We start from the raw sequence: 13,193 nt of genomic DNA on the forward strand, positions 1-13,193 counted from the left end.
ATCTTAAATAAGTAAAGTTAGTTGATTATAACATAGAACAATAGATATCCAGATTTTCATTCCTATACTTAATGGATGATTACAAAGATAATACTGATAGATAATACAGACTTTACTCCTATTAAAGGGTGTGACTTTAAAGATTATTTATGGTTATATTTATAGGATAAAGGTAAGTGGTATGCAATCAAGTATAACTTAGAAAAAATTGAAAAGATGTTGAAAAAAGATTCATGCACATCTATCCGGTATGTCACGTTGTATTCTAGAGATTCAGTGGGATATAGTTATAATCCTTAATTTTATCTAATCGGTAGTTATTTCAAATACTTTATTTAGATTTTTTTTTTAAACTTTTTGTTAAAATATCCCTCCAGTTAAAAATGATAGGTATGACAACCAGTGTTATTCCTTAGATTGAAATGTTTATTATTATATTCATTTAAATTGAAGATTCCATATTGACGACTCTTCTCTTTCTTTAATTCCACCAGAGGGTGGCCATAAGATGTTATGTGTGTGTCTGCGATGCATAATTAATCTTTGTCGGATATTACATTATTAGGCTTAAAGTGAGAGTTCATATGGGGAATAAAATTATCTCTAAAGAAAGTCCCCCCCATCTATCTCAAGGATCGATTTAACTTTTTTTGAGGTACGTCATATCTTTTTATAAGAGCTCCCTTACCCCTGGTGCATGTTTAATGCATATAGACATATTATTAGCCTTATACCAACAAAATTTGAACTTGTTGCTCCCTGTATTGTTTTAAATCGACCAATTTTTCCTTAAGTTACCACTAACTTCGTCTTAATCTGCATCATAGGACAAATTCTGCATCACTTATATTCATGTTTCTGATCAACATAAAATAAAAGTTTAAATGCTGCTGACTACACTGAAATCCATGTGTATCGATTTTTGTATGTAACACCTTTTTATACATAAGAAGTGTTTGGTTGGCAAAAAAACATGACTAGCTCCCAACCTGAATCTGTTTTAGGCTTTATTTTACAATAAATTTTATATTAAACATACATAATATAATAAAAAAATCAATTAAGAGGGATTGCGAAAATAAGAATAATAAATAAAAATTTTAGTTTAAAATTCTTCCGTTAATTATAGCCCACCAAAAAAAAATTCATAAAAAATATCCAAATATTGAGAAAGCAAAACCAAACACTTTTTGATTAACATTACTTCCTAAAATCAAAAATACAACTATAACCGAGTAATATAAACATACAACCACAATTTAAAAAAAAAACATCTAAAGAACGATAATAATAATGATATCAGAAGACCCAAAAGACGCTGCTCATCTCATTCTTTACTTTTATGGAATCTATCTATTGTGTCCCAATCCAAGGAATTCCCTTTAGGAAAACACAAGGAAAAAGCAGTATATATTACTGCAGATGCAATTCCTAATTTCCCGAAATCGTAGTTCATTGTCGGAAGTAACTCGACTTGCTTTAAGAGCTTTAGAACTTATTAACACATGATTTATCGCACGGATTTTGGGGTTGAAATTCATATGCAGAGGAATCCGGAACAAAATAAGGGATTTCATATAGTTTGAAGGCAAACCGACCAAGCCTAACAACCCAGCATTGTGCCATAAAAAGCCTTATAGCAGCTCCATGAAAGCATGTAAAACTGAATTGTATGTCCTTCTACAATCCTTGCAAGATGTAAAAAAGAAAATACACCCTATTGAAACTTGAAAATGGGCCGTAAATTTATTTTCTTTGACAATTTTATTAGATCACATAATTCTTTCCTCCCACATTGGCGTCAAATCTAGTAGATTGATAGGGTTTTTACATATTAACAACGTGCCAGAATCTATGAAAGCTATATGTTAACTTTAAATGCCATGGTTTGACCGACCTAAGTAGCGGATGTCGAAATTTTCCATGTATTAGTCCAGTTGTTTTATTGGATTTCATGTCATGAATTGTAAGAATTTCTTCACTTATGGCTTCCGATTCCAGTTTTGCAGGGTTTTCATTTGGTCCAAAGACTTTATACTAAATTACTTCAGAATCTAAATATGAGTCTTTACTCAATGAATCAATAATTAATTAAAATAATACATTACTTATCGCAGTAATGTAATCGAAAAATTATTTTAGAATTGTCCATTATTGAAAGGATTTCTTTCTGTGATAATTGTAAAGTCTATTGAAAAAAATTATAACTTTAATACTTGTCATTGCTCTATATTTGTTCCATATGTGACAAAGTTAAAAAAAAAATATTTCCGCCGTTACGGAAATATAAAAAATAACATTGTCATCAAATCAAGCAAAATTAATTTTATCTTTAATTGAAGTATTTTTAATGTACATTACTGGATTTATTTACACTTGTATTGCTAGATTCTGACAAACTTAATATTGTATATATATATCGCAAAATTAAATACTTGATAATCAAGTTATTTTCTAGTTGTGAATCAAGTATGAAGTATCTTTTCCTTTTGTCTCTTTTGGGTTGCTCCACTTTGCTGGTTTATGGACAGATGACCAAGACAACACCTGCACAACAAACAAAAGGATTGAGTTCAAAGGCCCCAGTTACAACAACCGTAGTTACAACGACAACCCCTGCTCCAGGTAAAAATAAAGTATTATATTTCTAGAAAGGATTTCAAATTAAATATTCTTAAAGTATGTAGAGACTGTTTCCCACAATGGTGTTTTCACTATAGAAATTATTGTTCATACAATTTCTGGGTTCGCAAATTGTGCCATAAAACATGTGGAATTTGTACACGTAAGTTATTTTCCACAATAATCACCTTGTATATGAAATGGATGCTAATAGGTTATGTATTTATAATTATAGCGGTTACACAGAAACCACCATGCAAAAACTTATGGGGATGGTGGTGCCAATATTACAAACATTGTTGTAACTACACTTCTGTCGCAAAGAACTGTCAACAAACATGCAATAAGTGCTGATAACAAAAATGCTGAAGATCTAATCCTGAATAAATGTTTCTATATTTATTTGAATAAAGTAACAACTTTTTTCATAACTATTGTTTTACTTCTTTTTTTTCAAATAATAATACTTGAAAAATATATAATGTTTAATATATTGACTACTTTCTTATTTAATTATGAAAAACGAGCTTATGTGTTCAAATATGTATATTTTGTTTTTAATATCTTCCTAAATTTATTGTTAAATAACTCTCTTTTACTTTTCTTCAAATCTAAATGTGAGTATTTTCCTGTTTCTTTTGTCACCTTTCATTAAATTTATTATTTTAGCAAAATATAATTTTTTTTGCTCTGATTAGTTCTCATATATGATGCCACATATGAAAATCAGCGAATTTTTTTTTTATGGTTATATTTTATACTTGTGAATTCATAATTGAAAATAAGATAAGAATATTAAATTTTGTAGGCTCTTGAGGATAAGTTATTTTGAAATTATTAAGTCATAATGAAACAAGACATATATAAATATAACAAGACTTTATTCATTCTCCTTTCATTTCCCTTTGTTAGGATAGATACATAAAAAGAGCTCTTAAATAATTCTTTTCAAACTTCATTAATTAATTCCTAAAACTAATGAAGAACCATCTCATTTTTTTTAATTTATAATAAATTAAGTATTTATATGGAAGGTAAAGCAAAATATGATATATACAAGATACTAAAAAGATATCTTATTATTTGGAGGCTGATAAATAGTCCCAGGGAAGTAACATAGTAATGTTATATTTAACCAAAATAGTTGCATTCAAAGTTGTGTACTTTTTTACAGAAAGTTCAAAGTCCTTGATGAATATATTTTATTCAAATTTGTTGTAATTTTATGTATTTATATATCAAATTACTTATAACTTATCGTCACTTTTTTATTTTACGTATTATTTGTTAAAGTTTATACAACACAATATTTGTATAAAGTTTATAAATCAATAATCATTGCAAATTATGAAAAACATAATCTATAATCGTTTCAATTACATAAATATCCGGAAGAACAAAGAAATTGAGAATATAATATATTATTACATATATTACAACATTTAAATGAGTTCTGGCTAATTTAGAGAAAAGTTTAAATTATTTAAATTTTTATTCTTAGTAAAAGAAATTATTCAACAGTTTTAAATGAGCTAAAATATTATTCTGAGGAAATGGCTGTTTTAATTTAGAGTAAAAAAAAGTTTAAATTATTTAAATGTCTTTTTTTATTCTTAGTAAATCAATGGGTAACTTTTTTTATTATTCGATTTAATAGTTGTTTATTGTTTCTTTTTTCTTATTAAATAATTCAATAATATTAGTATTCATCTAAAAATATTAGTACTTAGTATTATAAATTAAACATACCAAAAAATAATAATAATAAGGGAGGCGAGAAAAGAAATAAAAACCTCAGCTAAAAAACATGAATTTGACAAATTAGTGAAATATTCATCTAATAAAACAATCACAAAACAAATTTAAAAAAACTAAATTCATTAATACTAAGAATAATTTATAGATGTGCGTGTGTGTATATAATGTACGACTTGCTTAGAAAAACAAGGATAGAAACGCTATAATTTTAAAAACAGACACATACTTTAGACATAAGATAAAAGTTCTTTATAATTCTGAGTTACGTAGGAAGGGCTGATCAGACTAGATTTCTGGGCTCTGGAGGGTATGTTTTCATTTTTTGTCAATAAGTTTTTTTTTCTTCCTAAAACAAGATCGTGTATCAAAGTTTTTTATAAGGTATGGGTTGTATATTCGAAAATGCACCAAAAAAATTAAAAATCCGTAAGACGAACTATTTTAGTAACTGAAAAAGGAAGAACGCATATTGAATATGAATTAAAAAGGGGAGTAGTTAAATGAAGGAAGAAGAGGATTAACAAGTTAATTTTAATATGTATCTTCAATCTTCATTATGGTTAAAGAAGAAACATGGCAAGATAACAATAACGCTAAATAAATCACTAGGTTAACATTTCAAAAATAATTGCTTTATATTTACAAAAATCAGTATTTTCACATGGCCAATTATATGTTGGATTTTCAAGAGTGTCAAAAGGGGATTAAGTTATATTATTATATTTACATCAAATGGACAGAAGCAACAAAAAATGTTGTATACAAGGAGGTTTTACAATAGAAATTTACCTATTATATAATAATCATTTTAGTCTTGAATTTTAATATAAACAAGCTAAATATAAACAAAAAAAATTTAATTGGCCATCTTTGAGATCGTGCTAGTCTTAAATATAATTATTAATTAAATATATATTCCCTTATATGCACCTTAGTTGGTCATTTTAATGGTTTATTTATATGAAATATTGAGAAAATATATTATAGAAAAATATACAAATGGCTAAAAATTTATATTCAACCATAAATAGTTTTTTCAGGGAAGTGGATATCTCCCTTTCTCTGCATTTATTTTAATTTTAAGATTTAAGTAAAGTATTCAATAATAAATTGTTTATCTGGAAACATGTTTGCATTAAATATTGAATCATTAAAGAAATATGGAGAACTAAGATATTAAAACGGGTTATTAACAAGGATTTATCAAAAATAAGTGATAAATTATTTATGAACTGCCATCTCTGAAGAAAACACTAATTAGTAATAACCAATAGGTTAATTATCTTTTATAAATACCGGGTTGTTCATTGAAATCTGAACACTTACTAATTCAATAATTAATGAAGATTGAGTGATTAAAATTCATTAATATTTCGATACATTAAAGCATAATCAATTAGTTTAAAAACTGATCTCTCTAGCTTACGTAGAAGTCGAGAAAATGACACTTGAACGTAATCGACGAATTTCCATTCCCGCATTCCATGCAGTTGGGCGTCTCCAGGATCACCGTTTACCCCGTCAGCAAGTCCCAAACGTAGAGAGGGAGAACAGCTATGTCAAAAACTGGACCTGGAAGAGTTAAAGAATACCGCCCTCGTCAATCCCTTCAAGCACATGAGCTCCCATGAAAGATATCTCAGGATTTAACACCATATTTTAACTTTTTTTTGTCAAAGTGTTCGGTGTCACCCTTCTCTTCGGGTGATATGATACACTTTATATATTACCATTTTTGTAGTAATGCAATTCTGAAAATTTATAAATATTAGAATAATTTGACTATATGAACCTAAAAAGTCTAATTACACTATTTTACGAGAGAAAAAAAATGAAGAAAAATTCCCCAGATAAACTGTAAAGCTTTAGTTATTTGTCACAAGATATATTTTTTTTCTTTTACAATTACAGTCATACACGAAATATTAATGGGGGTTGGTAAACCCTAGCCCATTACTTCCCAATTGTAAAAATCGATTGAATTTTTTTATGAAATTTTGTAAAATAGCTTCTATTAGTGCATATATTAATATTCAAAATCATTTTTCCATCAAAAGTGTCACTTGTGCCGTTGGTGGGCCCATACATATATGCACGCTTGGGAAGATATCCTACAAAAATATTTTTACTTATAAATGAAAATGATGCTATGATAATAAATAGGGTTACAACTAATTTTCATATTTTTTTACTCCAATTTAACTTCATTACGATAAATATCATAAAAAATATATTGATATATATTATTTACAAGCGTTGAATACGGTATTTTTCAAAAAAAAAAATAGCAAAAATCTTTTGCGTCTATGTATGCATATTGATAAACATGATACACAAGCATTTTGTTTTTTTGTTTTGACAATTATATATATAAAAAAATTTATGTTGTAAGTTTGGCAAAATAATGGTGTGGATATTTTTACCATGATTGGTTTCCAAGGATTTGTATATAATCGTCTAAATTAATAAAATATTTTGTTTCTCCTTTGAATTTAAAATTACACCACTATGTCTATGAACACGCCATGCTTGAACCATTTGCATATTTAAATTTTCCAATTAAAAAATCACCAATATCATTTTTTTCTTCGTAAACTTATTGCATACTTTGAAACCAAATAATCCAATTGGTCAACCCTTCCAGAGTGTTGTTGTAAATTTTGCAGAAATGAGGCTGATTTACTTCTATTTGTTTCTGCTTAAATGGATCTTTTTCAATGAAATTATTTACAATATAAACTGGACTGTTGTCTATTTCAACAATGATTACTTTATCATAATTGTTAAAAGTGCACTTCTTTTCCCTCTTTTCATTTTTATTGATTCCTTTTTTTGAATGGATTGAAATTGAATTGAGTATATTGGATCTAACAGTACCTACTAATCTAACTTTTTTTTTATCTCTCAAGTTGTCTATGAGGTCAAAACTAATGTAAAGGTTATCCATGACCACCTTACAATCTTTGGATATGTGTTCTTCTTAAAGTCGTCCATAAACAACATCCCTCCCTTATCCCAATTAATAACCTTTTTATTGAGATTTGGATACCCCATAAGGAATGCAATAAAGAAGCTCGCCGGAAGATGTAGTTAAAACCTCAATCTTAGACCCAAATAGTGTTGGCTTTGATTTGGCGTATTTTTTCATAATGTTGGGTCAAAAGTACTTGACCATCGATTCATTCCCACAAATATATTCAAACGTCTCCACATATTTTTGTGCAGTTCTGTTTATGGTTTCAAAAAGCATGGAAACTTTTCATAAGGGATCGTCAGGATGCGGATAGTTGTTATTAGCGAAATGTATAGAGAGTAGAAATTCATCAAATCAATTTTGGGACATCGATTTTTTTATTAAGATATTTATTGAGTCTTTGCCAATACATATTTCTTTGTGACGCTTTGAGATAGCTACTTAGTGCTGCATTATGGCATCAATCGCTCAAACTGTATCACTGTCACTAAAGGTTGGATTGTTTGAGTAGTAGGCAGATCGTTTCGTCTCCACTTATATTTTTTTCTATTGATGATTCCAGTATGAATCATTTTAAGAAGTCGTAGTAGGTAGTTGTGGTAGAATTGGTATCAAATGGAATTTTTAAGTTATTCCATCTTAAATTTTTATATGGTGGAATTTAACTGTGGATGTGATATTTGGAATGTTTTCTCATAAATTTTAACTTCTTTTAGCTTTCGACTATCAATTGAAAGATAATTTTCTCTGTCTATTTGTCAAGATATAAAAAAAGGATCTTATTTCCATATATGTTTATATGTACTTTTAAATTGTTTTTGTTTTTACAAATATACGCTGAGGTTCATCAAAATTTGGCTTTTCATTTTCGTCTAAGTTATATTGATGATGAATACAAAGATCAGTATTGGAGGTCAACAAACCTTTTCGAAGACAATTGGGATATTTTTCAATTGCTTCTTCCTTATCCCTATCTTCATCAGTCTGTTCATAAGGATCTTCGAATGGAATTACATAAACACTTGTAGATGCATTTGGAGTGGCATTCTCTAAAAGCGAAGGAATCTGTTGAAGATTCAAATTTTAATTTATATAATTATTAATTTCAACATCAAAGTTAATTAATTGATCTTTAGGTAAAACAATTAGAACGTTTGCAAAAGTAGGGAAAATAAGATATTTCTAGTGTTCATTCCCACACGTAGATATATGTACTTACAAAATTTAATATTAATTATAAAATAAGACTGTAGCAAAAATAATTCATGTATGAGGTACATATCAATACATAATTTTAAAACATTAAAATCAATAATAAAGGGTATATCTATTCCTATGAAAGTCCAGAATGTTAGACATTCCTCCAGAAAGATCCATAATTCAAAGATCTATAAATTATACAGCACTTATTCTACACAAATTATATTTTTCTTTTAAATGAAGTAACAATTATTGTTGAGGTGGTTATAATGTTTAAATACGATTAAAGAAACTGATGATTTTAGTACAGTTTGTAGCTAAAAAATAATTTCAAAAAAGGTAATTTTGACATACATATATGTACGTGTGGGAAGTTATGGGTTAATAAACCTTTGAATACACCAATTTTGGATTGTTAATTAGGTGCTCAATTTTTTTTTTTTTTCCAACTTGGAGGATGGGATTTTATTTGGACTATTTGTAGCCATCTTACAGTGCCCTGGTTTTCTTCCAAGATTACTTTTCTTTCTAGGAGGAGCCTTTGGAAATGGTTGGATTTCCTAGAATGATATTTCCGGTGAATTATCTAATCTCTGAAAACAGAAACATCCAAGGGCTTCCATTTATTTGAAGTGTGAGTAGGAATAGTAAGGAAATACAACTCCATTATCTTTGGCATGTTGAATTGAATTACAATTTAAATGAGATTCCAAGTTATCTATGATAAGTAACACATTATTGCTTTTAGATGCATGGGAATATTTGATGAAGTGTTCAATAAATAACAAAAAGTTTTCAAATTTCATCCAACTAGATTTGTGTACGAGTCTCAATTATTCACTAGTCGCCCAGACATAATTTTTGTTTTATCAAATTTTATTCTTGGAAAAACAAATACTGGAGGTATTTTCTTGCTCTTACAATACCAACCATAGTAACAATTTCGCCCTTTACTCTTGACACAACTTGTCCAAATAGATGGCATCCTTTTGTGGTAATGAGTTTTGTCATTTTTGGAGTTGATGTGATTCTAGTTTAATCAAGATTATAGATTCTGTGACTTTTGTAGTTGACAAAAAATTTAGTCACATAACTCATATTGAATACGACCCAAGGACGCCAATTCGGATTTCCAGATGTTAACAGTCTTGTTTCAATCCAAAAATTATCTAATTCAATCCTTTCCCTCTACTCTTTTGGTTTCGTCCCAAGATTTTGGATAAACAATTTGATTTTTAGTAGCACTTTCATAAGTTTGAAATGGAGTAAATCCATAAAACATTAAAGATGTAGTCTTTAAATATTGGCAAAATTGGCTGTCGATTTTATCGTTAAAGACGGTTTGTTGAGTTCTAAGAGGATTTGTTTTTGCAGTCTATAATTCGGGATCGTTTAATTACTACAAATCAAGTTGTCGGTGGAAGATTATGCAATTTAGAAGTTTTACAAATATTCATTCGTACGGCATGATCCTCAAATGCGTTTGGAAGGTCCTCTAAGGAATATTTTTTGGAGCATTTCTTGTATAAACCATTGGCATTTTAATACACTTGCCGCCTAATGTAAAATATAAAAAAAGTGCCTCCATTTTATCATTTTCATTTGGAAAGGGTGTAAACCGTACAAGTAAGTTTCAATCCGAACACTTGTGTTCGAAATCACCCCACAAACCTGATTTTTAAATTATAAATTAATGCACAAAAATATGCAAAAAATATTTACAACTTTTTTTCGCTATAAATATTGGATATTAGAGTAGGAATAATTTTATAACCAATATCCAACGAATAAAATAAAAACTTTATTTGATATATCTTCTAAAATCTGAATAAAAATTATATCAAAAGTAATATCAAACTTTGATGTCCTCTAAATCATTGGACGCACATCCCTTATATAAGTAAATTCTTGATGCTCATATTTTATCGAACCACTTGCTAAGTAATAAGTTAATTAGTAATATTAACAATGAATGAATATAGACTTGGATTGTTTTTATTATTGAAAATCAAGATCTGAATTATTTACGTATATAATATAATAGGTAATATTAGTGTTTACAAATCGTGGGTCTAAGAAGGCCGTAGTACACAAATAAGCTAATTTGTAATTGCAATTATGCGTTATTCTTTGTTTGCTATATTTCTGGTGACATCCCCCCTGATAAAAATTATATAGGCGCTCTTCCATTGACTGTCATTAAAGATACAAAAAGAAATACTCAAACTTGACCATAAGTAATAAAGGGAAGAAGGAAAATTGGGAAATAATAATAACCGAAATTGATTTATTATTATGCAAATAGTATTTTTTTAAATTTTAATACATCTCCAGAAATGCAAACGAATATAAAATGGAAAAAGTTATCCTCCCTTCAAGTATATATTATATCAAGTCTATTGTAACAGTTGATCCATCGTACCACTATTAATCATAGTAAATATATATCGTTACACATCAGTTTGGCATTTTTAATAAGCTCAGTGTATAGTTACTCAGACTCGGTGAATTGCAAACTCCCTTCAAAAAGAATAGTTTGACAAAGAAGCATGATAAATCCGACTCAATAAAAATCTTATAAGTGTCTCACATTTTTTATAACTCTGCACCTTTTGCAGCAGAATGGGGTTTCTTATCTTTTTTATTAGCTATTTGGTTCTCAATGGTGATAATATTATGAATAGTTTTTCATCACTTTCAATCAATTATTAAGTATACTTTATAATCATAATAGTTATACTTCTGTTAAAATTTATTACGTTTAATATGGCATATAATTTAGCATGATTATAGTTGTTGTTAATATATTGATAAATGGTAATGTTAAATGTGTTAATACAAGAGTAGTAGATATAAACTTAATCGTATTTTATAAGTTAGCGTACCATTAGGTACATTTGAGAAAAGTAAACTTTCGATACATAACACATTTTCGTAAAGTATCATCAAAGCTCTTAATATTGTGTTACTATAATAATTAATAATCGTGAGAACATCGAGTAAGTCTTGGTCCTGGACTAACTTCAAGAGCAAGCAAGAGGCCTGATTAATTCAAAGATGATGGAAATATTACTGTAGAATGTGCCTTCAAGAGCAGTATCGTTTACAGGAGATATTTGCTCCTTGTCCCACGCATTCTAGATTCTTATATATTAATATTTAAGAGCAAATAATAATTATTATATCAAGAAATTTATCATTCTCCTATAAAGGTAACTTAAAAATAACAAATAATTAAATAAAAAAGAAGCCATTTAAGGAAAAATTTGAAATTATTTTCTAAAATTAAATCATATAAATAAAATGGATATGAGTGTGATATAGACTAGTGATTTATGTATTATATATATCAAGGACACTGAAGGACTCTTGATAAGGAAAGTGTATTCTTATGTTAAAAGACGAAGCAGAGTTGACTTAAAGAGGAATGGACCCACGAATTTCAATGAAGGATCTTTAGGTATTTTAACATTGAGTTAATTATATATAAAGATTAAAACCTGTACGTATATAATATTAGAATGTTCCTTTGTATAGAATGCATTTATATCAGTACGAATAGAATATATAGTCTATTGAAAATTGACATAATTTTGTATTTTTTATATAATAACTACTATTTAATTTTAGCCAAAAAATGCAAAAAAGAAAAAAATTACATTACCTATTTGAATGTAAACGGAGTCATTGCTATTTTTCTTGGCAAAATATTAAAAACTTTCATCAACCGCAATCTTCACACTTTTCATGAGTATATTTTTGTTTAGTCTATTTGAACACTAGATGGTTCATCGAATTTCAAAACACCGTCATAATAAACAGAGCAACGCATAATTATTAATACTAAATATTTCATCTTACAGATGAAATTATGACTAGTGCAATTAAGTCTACCATGATAAACTTATGCCACTTAATAGTCCTCGGCGTTGTGACCTCTGATGGAAAGAAGATTACTGTTCTTTTTCAAGACTAAAGAAAATCGGCCAGGATGCCTACTATACCTAAGGTGCTTAGGTATACCATCTTACCATGTATGAAGACAAACTACCTGGAGGGTAACCATGCATGGGCTCAGAACGGTGCCCCCTCTCACACACCCACCAAGTGCCAAGAGTTATACGCAGATACCCTGGCTCTATTCTGGTCCAAAGAGATATGGCTCCCTCCTCACCAGATTTGAACACACTGGACTTTTATATATGGGTCACTTCGGAGTGGGAAACCAACATAATCTCACACCCAACTATGGGCACACTGAAATAGTCCATAGTTGCTGTATGACACAACTTGTTAAATGAGTTTGTTATCAACTCCTGCATGGCCTTCAGGTGATATATAAAGCTGTTATTGATAATGAAGGTAGCCATATAGAGTGATATTTTTTTCAAAAACCTTATCTACATGTTTTGTTAACATAATTATCATTTTTTTTTTTACCTATTATTGAAATTATAAAATTATTTATATATTTCTAAATATATCTCTCGAGTTATCGAAAGATATCCCTACCCTGTAGATTATATTTCTCGACAATTGCCAAGCATATTAATATAACATTAACAATTATAATTATTTTCTTATGTATCGATTGTAAATAATGCTTTAATGTAAATATGTATTTATTTATGTATTTCCT

At 28.4% G+C, this 13,193-nt stretch overlaps 1 protein-coding gene and 2 long non-coding RNA genes across 8 annotated transcripts in view; 2 read left to right on the top strand and 1 right to left on the bottom strand.

Annotated features, from left to right (window-relative positions):
- Positions 1-13,193, bottom strand: part of LOC121121967 (uncharacterized) — a 177,296-nt gene that overhangs the window by 132,320 nt on the left and 31,783 nt on the right. The gene's annotated exons all lie outside the window — the stretch shown is intronic.
- On the top strand, positions 2,441-3,115 carry LOC121121996 (uncharacterized). The gene is made up of 3 exons (XR_011781399.1): positions 2,441-2,625; positions 2,681-2,785; positions 2,858-3,115. It is a non-coding gene; the product is annotated as an uncharacterized lncRNA (long non-coding RNA).
- LOC121122015 (uncharacterized) lies at positions 11,858-13,143 on the top strand. Its single transcript, XR_005865658.2, has 3 exons — positions 11,858-12,014; positions 12,185-12,305; positions 12,418-13,143. It is a non-coding gene; the product is annotated as an uncharacterized lncRNA (long non-coding RNA).

Source organism: Lepeophtheirus salmonis, chromosome 1 (genome assembly GCF_016086655.4).
Source record: "Lepeophtheirus salmonis chromosome 1, UVic_Lsal_1.4, whole genome shotgun sequence".
Lineage (NCBI taxonomy): Eukaryota > Metazoa > Arthropoda > Copepoda > Siphonostomatoida > Caligidae > Lepeophtheirus > Lepeophtheirus salmonis.